Source organism: Scyliorhinus canicula, chromosome 27 (genome assembly GCF_902713615.1).
Source record: "Scyliorhinus canicula chromosome 27, sScyCan1.1, whole genome shotgun sequence".
In the NCBI taxonomy this organism is placed as follows: domain Eukaryota; kingdom Metazoa; phylum Chordata; class Chondrichthyes; order Carcharhiniformes; family Scyliorhinidae; genus Scyliorhinus; species Scyliorhinus canicula.
This window is the reverse complement of record NC_052172.1, coordinates 14,960,115-14,975,427: the sequence shown is the minus strand read 5'-3', so window position 1 is coordinate 14,975,427 and position 15,313 is coordinate 14,960,115. Positions and strand designations below refer to the sequence as shown.

General features: G+C 48.5%; 1 protein-coding gene across 1 annotated transcript in view; it reads right to left on the bottom strand.

Annotated features, from left to right (window-relative positions):
- The window catches only part of rab4b (RAB4B, member RAS oncogene family), a 49,234-nt gene that overhangs the window by 32,681 nt on the left and 1,240 nt on the right, over positions 1–15,313 (bottom strand). The window lies entirely within an intron of this gene.

The following is a 15,313-nucleotide window of genomic DNA, read 5'->3' as shown; positions in this document are numbered from 1 at the left end:
GTGCAGTTTGGCTATGACGGCTCTCGGTTGTTCCCCTGCCTTGGGCTTCGGGCGCAGCGACCGATGTGCTCTGTCCATTTCCGGTGGGGTGGGGAAAGTGTCCCTCCCCACTAAGTTGCCCAGCATCGCAGCCACGTATGCTGTGGGGTTTCTACCCTCGGTCCCCTCTGGCAGGCCCACTATCCTAACATTTTGCCTTCTCAAGCTGTTTTCCTGGTCATCTACCCTGCCCTTCAGACTCCCCTGTGTTGCGCCCAGTCTCGCCACTTCCCTCTCCAGCGCCGTGACCCGGTCGCTCATGTCGGTCGCTGCTTTCTCCAGCTCTTTAATGGTTGCCTCATGGGCTTCCAGTTTCTCCCCTTGGGCTTCCAGTTTCTCCCCTTGGGCTTCCAGTTTCTCCCCTTGGGCTTCCAGTTTCTCCCCTTGGGCTTCCAGTTTCTCCCCTTGGGCTTCCAGTTTCTCCTCCAATCTGGTCAGAGCCTGCTGCACCCCTGACATGGCCCTGGTACTGCTGAAGTACTTAACTGGTTGTAAAGTGCTTTGGGACATCCGAGGTCATTGCATAAGTCTTTCTCCCACTCTTCGATAAAAGATGAAACTAATTTAACAAATTACAAATAGACAAGTATTACACCACAGAGAGAGGTGTAGACACTGGGAAACATATAGGTTGTTGTAAAGAGACAACAGGCCCACCAGCACCCAATAGACAGGTTAAGGCAGGGTTTTCAAACTGGGGGTCGCGGAGCGATCGGTCATGGTGCTTCCTGATCGCTGGAGATGTGCCCAACGGCCACGACTGGTTTTTAAGAATGCCGACCACAACCGACCTTTAAATGCAAAAGTTTGGAGTCTTCCCACCAGATGCAGCGGCACAGAGCAGGCCACACGCCCCGGCTCATACACTGACGTCACGCGCCCCATGCTTTGGGTGCGAAATCACAGAGGAGAGATTCCTCCATTTTGTAGCTGCCAGCAAGCAAGCAAGCGACAGGACTGTGAAGAGCTGCAGATCATTTTGTAACAAGGAAGAGAGGGCCTGAGACAGAAACAGGCCAGCATCTCACAGCTGAATCTGCTGGAGATTCCACGGCAGGACAAAGCAGTATTTGTGTAAGCAGTATACAGAGCTCCAGGGTCTCTGGTGAACAACCCATTAAGAAGAAACTGAAATTGAGAACAAAGCAGTGTAAAGATGATTTCTTGAGGTATGGCTTTGTTAATTATGCCAATGCAAATCAGGATGCAAAACCGGTGTGTGTTAACTGCAGGGAAGTACCAGCAAATGAGAGTTGGATGCTAACTATATCTAACCTTGCAGCCATCTTTCCAATTCTAAACAAACTGAACCTCAAATTGCAAGAGAAGGATGATGATTGCTTTTGGCACTGTGAATGCTTTCCAAAAGTCACTGAAAGTTTGGCAAGTGCAAGTACAAAGCCCAAACTACTACATATTCCCCACACTGCTATGACAAATCAAAGAAAACAGCGTTAGTAAGGAAACTGTCAATACACTGGCAAGCCTTCTACAGTTGCATCTGGCTGCACTGATGAATAGTTTTTGTCCTTAATTTTCAGTAGACAAGTTTTGGATTTTGAGAGAAGAGGTGGGTGAAAAATATTTTTGTGAGTTTGAGACCCCAGAGGCAATTATTGATTTACGGACTCCAAAATTAAGAGACTGAACTTCTGCGCCTCACCTGTGACAGCACGTTAAAAAAATGCTGCAAGTCCATGAGGCTGTCAGCATTCTGGAGTAGTGACTCAGAGAAGTATCCAGTGCTGAGTAAAACAAGCATTTTGTTGCTGTTGCCCTTCACAACGACCTACATGTGCGAGGTTGAATTTCCGTCCTCACAAAGATAAAGACGGCACAAAGGAGCCGGCGTGGGTCGCAAAGATCAGCTGGTTGGTAAAAGTGGCCGGGGGGGGGGGGGGGTTTGAAAAATACTGATGAGGCCTGACAGAGTCTTCACATCACTTCCCGAACTGATTGTTGATTCTGGAAATAGACACAGGTCAGAGTTTTCATCACCACAGAGGATAAGGCCAAAGTTTCAGCTGAACTCATCATTCATCGATATCGTGTACAATAATGATCAGAACAAAGTATGTTCACATATAGATTTCAAATATCAGCTGATTTCCTACAGATTGCACCTACACAAGTGCTGCAACACCTGTGACAAGTAGCTCATCTTCTGACTTCTCAAAGCCTGTCTACAATCTACATGGTTCCGATCAGGTCAGTAGTATGATGGAATACTCTAAAAAAGCTTAATCGACACCATTCAGGACAAAGCAGCATGCTTAATTGGCAGCCCATCACCATCTTAAACATTCACCCTCTCTGCAACTGGCACACAGTGGCAGCACCATGTACCATCTACAAGATGCACAGCAGTACCTCACCAAGGCTCCTTCTACAGCACCTTCCCTCGACTGCTATCACCTAGAAGCACAAGGGGAGCAGCCACATGCCATCAGCTGCAAGTTTCCCTCCAAGCTGTACTGTTGTTCCTTAACTGTGGCTGTGTCAAAATCCTGGAACTCCCATCCCAGCGGCAGAGTGGGTCTAACTATGCTGCAGTAGTCCAAGAAGGCTCTACATTACCTTTGCCAGGGCCAATTAGAGCTGGGCATTAAATGCTGGCCTTACCAGTAAGACTCATCTCTCAAATGAATAGAAGCCTCAATCGGGCGCGCGCACTTTACTGCTCGCATCGCGATAAAGCCACTTCCCATTGCTGAACAGTCAGACAGAGCAGCAAGTTCCCACATTCAATCCCAAACCTACATTGAGAGATCCCCAGTCGCAGACAGGACAGCAGGTAGGATAACAACAGAAGTGACAACCAGCCAGCGACATTTCCCCCCCCCTTACCCTTTGACTCCCGATTGTTACCCAGTGATCCCCTGCTAGAAATGTGCGCCTTTAGTTCAAGTGATGATTGGGTTCAGCTACACAAGACGGCAGGAGCCAGCAAATGACGACACCTTTGGGAGAGGCGGACGAGGGGCATATGAAGGGAATACGCTAATCATATATATTTATGTCAATTATACAACACATCCTATAAGCAATACTTACCACCACCAATGTTTCACAGTGACTTATTCCCGAAGAACGAAAGGTGTATTCCAAGAGTAATTAGGATTATTTACAGTTACTTGCCGTCTGAGCTACAAACATGTCTGCTTTAATATACAGGCAAACATTATATCCAAAACAGGGTTCCAAAAAACGCAGAAGAGCAACTTATTCTGCATACACAAAACAACTTGGTTGTGTTAACCGCCACTACCCCACCCCCATTCATTTTTGATTGCCGCCTCTAATTAAGGAACTGGCTCCTCGCGGGCTGCAGTTTCACAGATGCTGATGGGGCTCCCAGGATCCACTATTTATTTACAGCTTGAGAGAGTGTCAACCAGTCACCGTCCTGATAACAACCATACCCGTTCCCACCTCCACAATATTGTGCCTCCACCTCAGCCCATCTCCGCTAAACTCCTTATCCATCGCCTCCAGATATTCCTGGTCCCCACAACACTCCCAAGAGCTCGGTGTTGCTCCAATTTTGCTCTTCAGCTGTCTGGGTCCCATGCTCTGCAATGTCCCTCCTGAAACCCCTCTCTCCTCCCTCCCAAACTGCACAGTGGGTGTACTACACCGCATGGACTGCAGCGGTTCAAGCTGACACTTCACCACCATCTTCTCAAGGGCAGTTAGCCAGTGGGGAGTTGCAGAGTTAACCTGGCAGCATTAGGTTTGAGCCGGAGTCAGCAGGTCCATAGCAACCCACGCTGCTTCATGGGGCGATTACATTCTGATGCGCTCATTGACTTTCAGCCTCTCCCAAGAAACGGGAGAGAAAGAAGCGTGTTCAATTTGGGCAGTGACACTGGAAGTACCACCAGCACTGATCCACGTTTCCTATCAATCTCACCCTCAGGAGAAAGGTAGTGGAAATTGATTGAAAAGCTAGGCAACACTTTGCACTGCGAGCTGGTTGAAAAGGCACTGCGAAAGTATCCATTGGGCGGCACGGTAGCGCTTTTGCTTCACAGCGCCAGAGTCCCAGGTTGGATTACCAGCTTGGGTGACTGTCTGTGCAGAGTCTGCACATTCTCCCGTGTCTGTGGGGGTTTCTGCCAAGCGCCCTCCCACAAGTCAGAGGTTTACAGCTTGAAAACAGGCCCTTCGGCCCAACTTATCCATGCTGCCTATTGTAACCACTAAGCTAGTCCCAATTGCCTGCAATTGGCCCATATCCTTCTATACCCATCTTTCCCATATAACTGTAAATGTTATTTAAAAGACAAAATTGTACCCTCAAGTCCTTGTTGGGTGAATTGGACATTCTGAATTCTCTCTGTGTACCCAAACAGGCGCCGGAATGTGGCGACTAGGGGATTTTCACAGTAACGTCATTGCGGTGTTAATGTAAACCTACTTGTGACACTAATAAAGATTATTAAAAATTGTACAACTGCGCGCTCTCACTCATTTGGACATGCCACTAACCACAAGGACTGCAAATATTCAAAGGGCTGGCACACCACCACCACCTTCTTCGTCAATAAATGCCACTGACGCCCACAACTAGAGTGACAACAAAAAGAATTGAAAATAACAAAAGTATTAGAAACTTGGCAGGCAGGAAATCGTGGCTTGTTGCCGCTGTTCTTCTAGTCTGTGGGTTCATCTTGGCTAGTATGACTGTGCAAGTTTTTTTTTTATACACAGAGGGTAGCGGATGCCTGGAACTCGCTGCCGGAGGAGGTGGTGGAAGCAGGGACGATGGTGACATTTAAGGGACATCTTGACAAATATCTTGACAGATACATGAACAGGATGGGAACAGAGGGATACGGACCCAGAAGGTGCAGAAGATTTTAGTTTAGACGGGCAGCATGGTTGGCATAGGCTTGGAGGGCCGAAGGGCCTGTTCCTGTGCTGTACTTTTCTTTGTTCTTTGTTTTGGACAATAGAATCTGCCACCAGGCTAATCCAGGCGGTCAGGTACCCAGCTCCTGATCACAACCGGAGTCACTGCGGATGAAAAGTGTCAGCGTGCGAGGGCAGGCTCAGACTTGGCTGTACCTCAAACACAGGCTGGGCACGGGGAAACACAAAAGGACATACCGCCAAACAGAACTGATTTTGCCGATTTAAACAAAAAAACTCTTCCATTTCTCCCGCGTGATCCTTAAACGGTGGCATTGTGGCTCTTGAGGTAGCAGCCCTGCAACTGCACAAAATGATTGGTTGTCACAATATAAACAGCTCAGGGCTTCAATGGGTGGTCTAGTTGGGGGGGAAACGGAGAACTTAAAACTCGTTCATGGACATGGGCGTCGCAGCCGGTGCCAGCATTTATTACCCACCCCGAATTGCCCTCGAGGCTGTTAAAAGAGTCGACCACATTACTGTGGATTTGGAGTCACATGTATGTAGGCCAGACCAGACAAGGATGGCAGATTTCCTTCCCTAGAGGACATTAGTGAACCAGATGGGTTTTTATGACAATCAACATCATTAGACTTTTAATTCCAGATTTTTATCGAATTCAAATTTCACCATCTGCAGTGGTGGGATTTGAACCTGGGTCCCCAAGCATTGCCCTGGGTCTCTGGTTTACTAGTTCAGTGACAATACCACTACGCCATCGCCTCCCCAATCCCACATCAGAGCCAACTTCCTTGTGACTGACGTTGTTTGACTGGCTGAAATTTGCAGTTTCATTGCAAACAGGAACTGAAGGCGTCTACTACTGTAGCCTGCAACAGTAGTAGACTCGCCAACTTTAAGGGCATTTAAGTGGTCACTGGATAGACATATGGATGAAAATGGAATAGTGTGGGTCAGATAGGCTTCAGATGGTTTCACAGGTCGGCGCAACATCGAGGGCCGAAGGGCCCGTACTGCGCTGTAATGTTCTATGTACATCTCAGTAAACGTCAGTCAGGATCCTGGCCACAGACCTGGTGACAGAGTAAGCTAAATTGCACTTTACCACGTGGATTAGGGCAGACTTTGACTCCTTGCTATCGCCACGATTGCCTGTTTAAACCAGGACATAACTATTTAATCTTGCTCTGGCACCGTGCCATTGCCTCTGGAGCAGTGATTCTGTAGACCACTGGTGAATTGTGAGGGGTCTCTGGGTGGTCTGCAGGCTGATCGTGCTGGGCAATGTCACAGCTGAGGCATGACAAGAGAACAGGCAAGTTCCCTGCTGTCCGTCAGTGGCTGAGACCAGACAGCAGGGTAGTTAAATAACCGCAGCTCTGTGGGGACACGTGGTGGTGGTAATGGGCCAGAGAGACATGATGAGCTCAGATCGCACCTTGGAAAGGTATAACACCGGACCCGATAAATAACTTTTGGGGATGCAACTAGTAAAAATGACCACGAGAGTGGCTGGGCTGTTTGCTAATATAGCAAGGTGAAAGGGAGCTCGCGTAAACTGGAACACTGGCATAGGAGTGCTGGGCTGAATGGCATGTTTCTGCGCTGTCTCCAAGCAGTTGTGCCCATGGCAGTTTCCAAGAAGGGTGGGAAGAAAGCTCTGAAGGAAACAGCAGCCACGGGCAGCATGAAGAGGAGGCAATCCAGGAAGGAGAGTTACTCCATCTACAAAGTGATGAAGCAGGTTCACCCCGATACCGGCATCTGCTCTAAGGCCTTGAGCATCGTGAGCCATTCGTCAATGAGTGCATCGGGGGTGAGGTTTCCCGCCTGGCCCATTACAACAAGCGGCACATCATCAGTACCCGGGAGATTCAGACTGCCATGCGCTTGCTGCCGCCCAGGAAACTGGCCAAGCACGCCTGGTCAGAGCAGACAAAGGCGGTGACCAAGTGCACCAGCTCCAAGTAAAACTACACCAGCATGAAGTCCTGAAAACTTACTGACAAGATTGCTATATGCAATCACTCTTTCAGATCAGCAGTACTTAACCTGAACAGATTTCACTCAATTCAGCAGCAGCACTTTGCATAATCACTGTATACAGGGTTACGTTTCTTGTCAGTGGATTGTCACCTTGATGTGGTGGAGAGGCTCGTTCGTTCTGATGATCTTGTGAGCGATGCCACCGGGAGTTCCTTGCTCCTGGAATGGGCACCCATGTCAGGGAAGGGGCCTGAGAAAGCCTGATCCAAAAAGGGTGTGGTGGCGGAACATGCGAAGGAAGACGGGACATCTCTCCAGCTGGGAAGGTGGCCGCAGTGCCAAGGGGTCCAAATCACCACGCTCGGACACGTCACCAAATCCTGACCGCCAAGACAATGCTTGTGCTGAAAGATCCCCTTGTGAACTGGAAGTCACGCACAGGCTTCCACCGGGGTCCACAAGCAAACAATTCAGACACGCAAACTCTCTTTGAAGTGCAGCAGCATTGACACTTGGACGGGGAGGAGCTTGCTACCCAACATTCAAACTAGCATCTACTTGTCCATCAAGCTATCGCACATCGCGCCTGTACCACCTGGATGATGAGGAAACCGAGGAGGAAAGAAAATGAAGTAAATCCCACATTCCGGGTCCCACCACCTAATGCGATGTCCTGCCTCATGTACTCAAAAGATCTGCAGGTTAAAACGTGGCCTGCAGTCACACGAAGACCCAGGGCTTCTGCCCTGGTTTCTACTTGGAACACAGAACAGACATCATCCTCGAATTGTGGGACAATCAATCAGTGACTCTGCTATGTCCATCCCCTCGTCCAGTTTGCTGGCCTTGTCCTCCTGCACCAGACTCCTACTAGAAGCAGGGATCTGTTGGTAGCTCCAAAAATTCAACCTGCCCACTATGTTCCCCAGGCGGCACAGTGGTTAGCACTGCTGTGTCTCAGCGCCAGGGAGCCAGGTTCAGTTCCGGCCTTGGGTGACTGTTTATGTCGGCATGGGCTTCCTCCGGGTGCTCCGGTTTCCTCCCACAGTCCAAAGATTTGCAGGTCAGACTGGCCATGATAAATCGACCCTTAGTGTCCAAAGATGTTCAAGTTAGGTCGGTTATGGGAATAGGGCAGAGGAGTGGGCCTCGGTAGGTGCTCTTTCGGAGGGTCAGTGCAGACCCAATGGCCTCATTCAACACCGTAGGGGTTCTGTTTATGAAATACTACCTGAGCAAAGGGAGTTGGGTTAGTTACAGTCCTAGTTGTAGCCTAGAGGGAGAACAGTACATTTACTGCGAGGTGACAAGGTGCTTGCAATCCAGGGGGTCATTTGTATCAAACTCACCTGAACTGCTCACCTCACTTGAAGGAATAATTCACCACAATTAATAGGTAACAGGTATGCAGTGATTATGTTCTGGACCTCAAGCTGCAAACGAGCCAAGGGAGACCGCGATTAGTCCGATCTCAACACCATGGTTCCAGAGAGCAAAACTAGCTGCATCGGATCTGTATCAAGTGAATCCTGCCAGGGCTTTCAAAAGCGGGAACACCAGCTGAATGGATCGCGGTGACAATTCCACCTCCTCTATTCCCTCTGCACCTCAAAGAGTGAACGCCACTCACTGACTCAGTCCAATGATGTGCAGGTTAGGAGGATTGGCTATGCTGAATTGCCCCGAGGTGGGGGAGGGGGGTAGGTCGGGGGATTGAGCCTAGGTAGGCTGCTCTTTCAGAGGGTTGGAACAGACTCGATGGGCTGAATGATTTCCTTCTGCACTGTAGGGATTCTATGACGCGATTCAGAACAGATCAATGTGCACATCCTGCAAGAATCCTATGCAAGAAGTTGTATTCATATAGCACCTACAACATAAAACACCTCGCTGCATTCACAGCTCAGTTAGCAGAGATTTGACAGCGCCACACAAGCAGCTGCTGGGACAGGTGACCAAAATAGCGCTAGTAGGTTCTAAGGAGCAACTTAAAGGATGCCTAGAATGGGAAGGAAATTAAATAAATAGATGAGGGAAAATATTACCCAGCCAGCATTATAAAAGGTGGCTTATTTCTCAAGATCCGATCAGTTGATAACAGCAGCAAGCTGCTGGCTTCTTCACAACACACAAACAGGTACATAGCCCGCAGATGGCACACCCACGGAGCTGCAGGCTTACGACGCAAACCGAGCCTGAAAGCAGACTCAGTCCTTGCTGCCTAGCCCCCGGACCACCCCGACACTCGGCTCTACGACCCAGCAAGTACAGCCCCGTACCAGCCTCGCTCCCCTCAATGCCCACTATCAGTTCAAAGTACACAAAGTCTACAAGGGACACACAGTACTTTGTCAGGCAATCGATACCTTGCTGCCAATTTGTTCCATGCTGGCGGCTGGCTGCAAACAAAATGGTTTCAACCAAAACGTGTATTGTTCAAATTGACAAGTTCCCATTGCAAGAGTTTTTCACCTCCCGCCCTCAAAAAGGTGCTGAATCATAATGGGACATTGGAGCAGGCAGCGCGCCCATCGGAAACCTCATCAAGTGTGAGCTGACGCAGCAAGTGTTGAGAAGCCATCCGAAAAGTCGCCAAGTGAGGGGGAAGAATCACAGATGCTGCACCATACCTCGAGCTGATGTCAAAATACAATCCCCACTATCCCACCCAGCCCCAACGCCGCATCGACACGCACTCCATCTACCCCCCCCCCCCCCCAACCCCACCACCACCTTGGCTGGGATCTCTGGACAGAACCCTGCCTGACTGAATTCTTCCTCCATCACTGCATTGCCAACTTCTCCCCAGTCAAGATCAGCTAACTATGCAGAACAGAGGGCCAACATGCGAGCCTCCTGGTCCACGGCGGAGAGGCCGGGGTGATAAAGGATCAAAGTCTTCTGGCTCCTGTTTCCATCTGAGAGACTGTTGCACAAAACAGGAATAGAAACAAGCACATAAAAAAAACCCTCCCCCACCACCTGAAGCATGACGATCCATTACCGAGAACAGGGAAACGACAGCATCAACCACCACGTAGGGGGCAGGGCCCTGGTTTAAAGGTTCACATCTCACTGCAGAGACCCGAGCACGTAAACCAGACCAGTGCAGGACTGTGGGAAGGCTACACTGTCGAAGGTGCTTTTTTTTTTCATTTGGAATATGAAGTTAAAGCGAGGCCCCTTCTTTCCACGTGGGTGAACGTGAAAAAGTCCCACGGTAATTCTCCCTGATGTACTGACATGCTTCCTATTCCTCAACAAGCAGCGCAATAAACAGATTATCAGGTCATTATTACATTTCTGAAAACAGGGAGTTCATTGTGCATGTGGTTGAAGTACATTTCACATTACACCAGTGACTGCTACTCAAAAAAAAAGGTACTGGAGTGGCCGTAAAGCCTCAAGGTTGGGAAAGACACGATGTAATTGCAAGCCTGCTGCTCGTTCTGTACAAACTACAAGTAATTGCAACTTTTTTTTAAAAAAAGGGAAGGTAGCGGCTGAATGATTAGTTACATCAGTTGCCATTTTACAGGAATATCCATAATCTGTGCTGTGGCTAATGAAAAAAGTACAGAGCTCCAAATTAGAAAATGCAAAGCTTGTTATTGAAGGCCGACGCTCTATCGTGCCCTTCACTCAAGCTGCTGACATTGAATTCACCTGACCAAGCACACCTATATTTACTTCCTTGTGCACGGCAGACTGAGACACACACACACACACACACACAGGGCAGGGAATATTTCCAGTTCAGACAAACTTCCCCATCCAGTACAGCAAGTCGAAGGACAGAAAGGTGGCGACGGAATGTCAAACTTTGCGCCTTCCACAAACACAGGACGTTCCAATTCGCTTTACAGCCAATGAAGTACTTTTGCAGAGTTTGTGTGTGTGCAAAGTCACCCGCTGTAATGGAGGAAATCTGGTATGTTTGTGCACAGCAAGCTCCCACAATTAGCCGGGTTCTTGATCTGTTTTCTTCCTTACTTCGGGGATGTGAAAGGTGGAGGCTCATTAAGCTGAGCCAAGCACACAGGGAAGTCCCGGCATAGTAGGATAGATGTTCTCACGTTAGGTACAGAGTAGAATATGCCTCCACTCTGCTCAGAGTTGTACCTCAGATCAACGTCGGCAATAGAATATCACAGTGCACAAGGAGGCCATTCGGCCCATCAAGTCTGCACCGACCCTCCAAACACTCTACCTAGGTCCATTCACCCGCCCCATCCCTGTAATTTAACCTGTTGCACCGTGGGAGGAAACTGGAGCACCCGGAGGAAACCCACGCAGATACGGGGAGAATGTGAAAACTCCACACAGGGAGACACCCGAGGCCAGAACCGAACCCGGATCCCTGGCGCGGTGAGGCAGCAGTGCTAACCGCTGTGCCACCGGACTGCTCATTACAATCGCAGCTGGCAAGATTCAAACCTAAGTGGAGAGACCCCGATGGATTTTTAGCCCAGCGCACGAACCGCCTGGCCATGACTACACTAACCAGGACCAAACCCGGTAGCCATGTCTGATCATGGCTGATCCTCCACCATTGCTACACCTTCATTTACAATTTGTTATTGCGATGGCCGGAATCGAACTCGGGTCAACTGCTTGGAAGGCAGCTATGCTCACCACTATACCATCATCGTTCACTATTGCTACACCTTCATGAATGATTCCCACATGCCTCCATTATCTTAATATCAAAAAATAACCGCCTCTGACTTGAGTACACACAACTGAACGTCCATGCTCTCAGGAGGTATAAAGACTTCCAAGATTCATAGCACTTTGGGGTGAAGAGATCGCTCTTCCTCTTAACTGTTATTCTGTGACCATGACCCCCATCTGCCAGTTCTCGAAACCCCAGCCAGGAAAAGCATTATCCTTGTGTCTACCCTATCAAACACCTTAAGCATTTGCGGTTTCTCATTCTACAAGGATTAGAAGCCTGGATTTTCTCCTCACAGGAAAATCCCATCACCCAGGAATCATTTGATCCAGTATTTTTATGTTCCGTTCATGGGATGACGGCATCACTAGCTGGGCCAGCATTTATTGCCCATTCCGGAGGGCATTTAAGAGCCAACCATGGGCGGCACGGCGGCTAGCACTGCGGCCTCACGCCGGCGAGGACACAGGTTTGATCCGGGTCACGGTCCGTGGGGAGTTTGCACATTCTCCCTCCCGTCTGCATGGGTCTCACCCCCATAACCCAAAGGTGTGCAGGGTTAGTGGTTGGCCACCCTTAATTGGAAAAAAAAGAACGGGTACTTTACATTTATATTTAAAAAGTCAACCACATTGCTGTGGGTCTGGAATCACTTGTTCGCCAGACCGGGTACGGCAAGATTTCCTTCCCTAAAGGACATTAGTCAACCAGATGGGCTTTTACGACAATCGTTTCATGGTTACCATTAATTCCAGATTTTTATTGAATTTGATTTGAACCCAGGCATCAGGAGCATTACCCAAGGTCTCTGGATTACTAGTCCAGTGACAATACCACTAAGTCCACTGCCTCCACTTGAATAACAATTAGCACATTATAAACAGCAACAGTACGAGAAAATCTTAGGTTCTGAGGAAAAGTGTGGAGATCCCATTAAAGCGCCTCCTTTCTCAACTGCTTCTGGTGGGAGAGAGCGTTTTCTAATTACTTTCCTCATCTCTACCGCACAGGCTTTTAAAAATACCTTGCCTCTCCCAATATTTTAAAGCAAGTGCATTACTGCATCAAAGCACCAGGGACCCGGGTTCAATTCCGGCCTCGGGTGACTGTCCATGTGGAGTTTGTGCGATCTCCCAGTGTCTCCGTGGTTTCGTCCGGATGCTCCGGTTTCCTCCCACAGTCCAAAGATGTGCAGGTTCGGTGGATTGGCCATGTTAAAAATTGGTCCTTCGTGTACAGGAATATTACAAGTTGGGTGGGGTTGCGGGGATGGTTTGGGGAAGTGGACGTAGGTGGGGTGCTCTTTCAGAGGGTCAGTGCAGACTCAATGGGCCGAATGGCCTCCTTCTGCACTGCAGGGATTCTATGGCTTTTACTCGCTGTCTTTGCAGGTTTGCAGAAGTGGTCACGGAGGCACCAGCGACTCTCCAGCAAATTTACCCACGTTGGAATTTAGATGGTGACCATTAAGCATCATAGCATGGCTCGACTGTATTCCAGCTGTGCCCACATTTGAAGCAGGGATGGTGGTTAAGGTGGGAAGTCAAGCCATTCTGTAATAACCACGTTGGCGAATGGGCTGCCACAGTTCACTTTCGCCGTACAACCACTCCACGCCAATTCTAACCTCACATTACAAATAGGATGACGACATTAGTCACATAAATAGATTGCGCAGCCTCTGACATTGCTCATCGCCCCTAGATTAGCACAGCGGCACAGCTAGAATTTGCTGAACGCAGAGGAAATAATGACCAACATTCACTGATGTGTTGTGAAGTTGAAAACCAGAAGGGATTCCGTCCAATCCGTTGTTCGATTCCCAAAAATCAGATAGTGCTTGAAATATGCAGACCATTCAAAGCAGGGGGAACAAACTGCTCCAATCTGTCTAGATAGCAACTGACAAGCAACCAAAATAAATGGGTCACTTGGTAGCACTTGGATAGAGGAAGAGAGATGTTGACGTTTTTCTTCCTGTGCTCACTGGGACAAACGCAAGAATAGCAAATTTCAAACGGTCACAGCATTTTATACCACAGCAGATAGAATGTCGAGTGGTTTGGTTGACATAAGTCGATTTGCAAACAGTCAACCAGCCAAACAATCAGCATCCTTTTCCCCAGTAGCACAAGTTGTGGTTGTTTGAAATCCGGCACTCTTTTGTGTTTGTCCTGAAGAGTACAGGGTTATGAGACTTTGGCAATGTGTTGCGCTTCTTAGAAATCGATATGCTCAACAACCACTGCTCTCAGTAAATTAACATCTTCACTCCCCCTTTCAATTTTCTTTAAAAATGAGAAAGAACGGGCCAGAAAGAATCACCACCTGATGGTGCAAGAGTGCGAAACTATCAAGAGTCCATAAAAAACGCCTTGCAGGACTTCAGCACATCATGCCCAATTACTTTTAGAATGTATGAAGTCGTACAACACCAGGTTAAAGTCCAACAGGTTTGTTTCAAATCACTAGCTTTCGGAGCACTGCTTCTTCCTCAGATTCACCTGAGGAAGGAGCAGTGCTCCGAAAGTTAGTGATTTGAAACAAACCTGTTGGACTTTAACCTGGTGTTGGAAGACTTCTTACTATTTTAGACTGTAGTCACGGTTATGCTGGGAAACCAATCAGCCAATTTTCACATAGACTCAAGCCCAAACAGCAAACGAGTTAAACGTCTGTTTGGTGTGAGCCGAGAGATGGATTTTAGCCAGAATTCCCCACTACTCCTCCATACATTCCACGGCGTCCCAACTGGTTGGTTTAGCTCACTGGGCTAAATCACTGGCTTTTAAAGCAGACCAAGCAGGCCAGCAGCACGATTCGATTCCCGTACCAGCCTCCTCGGACAGGAGACGGAATGTGGCAACTAGGGGCTTTTCACAGTAACTTCATTGAAGCCTACTCGTGACAATAAGCGATTATCACTTCATTTCTCAACAGGGGTGCACACTGTTTCAATTGTGAACAGCACCATCAGGTTAGCAAAACCCCAACGTCCTCTGAAGAGGATGCTGTAGGTCTGGGTGAATAGATTTGCAGGAGAAAAATAGACAAAGACAAAATCTAAAGTGACATGCTCTTGTTGTCTCCTGAATAATGCCCATCACATCGATCCATATTAGGGGTGGGCCACATGTGTTCTGAGTGCGGCCCCCACGAGACATTTTTTTGACTGTTGTCCACGTGCGGGGTCACCACATTCTGCCGACTTCCGCCCATGTAGTTTTTTTCCTGCCCGTATGGCTGAAGTGATTCACCCGTAAAGCGAGGGCGAGTGAAGTGAGGCGCATGCTGATTGCTCACAACATTGACTGTAAGAACCGTGAAATCCCTGTATCCAAAGTGTAAACATTTATTTCGCTTTTACAATTTGAAGTTGATTATTAAACATTTTCTAACTGGTTATGAAATACCCTGCATGTACTAAATATATTTAATCTAATACATGGGGTCATGGTCAGTGAACAAGTCCGATCTCAATCTTTTTTTTAGAGTACCCAATGCATTTTCTTCCAATTAAGGGCCAATTTAGTGTGGCCAATTCACATACCCTGCACATCTTTGGGTTGTGGCGGTGAAACCCACACCAACATGAGGAGAATGTGCAAACTCCACACGGGCAGTGACGCAGATCCGGTATCGAACCTGGGACGTCGGCGCCGTGAGGCAGCAGGGCTAACCCACTGCGCCACCGTGCTGCCCCGATCTCAATCTTGCAGTCCCCCGAGATGAAGG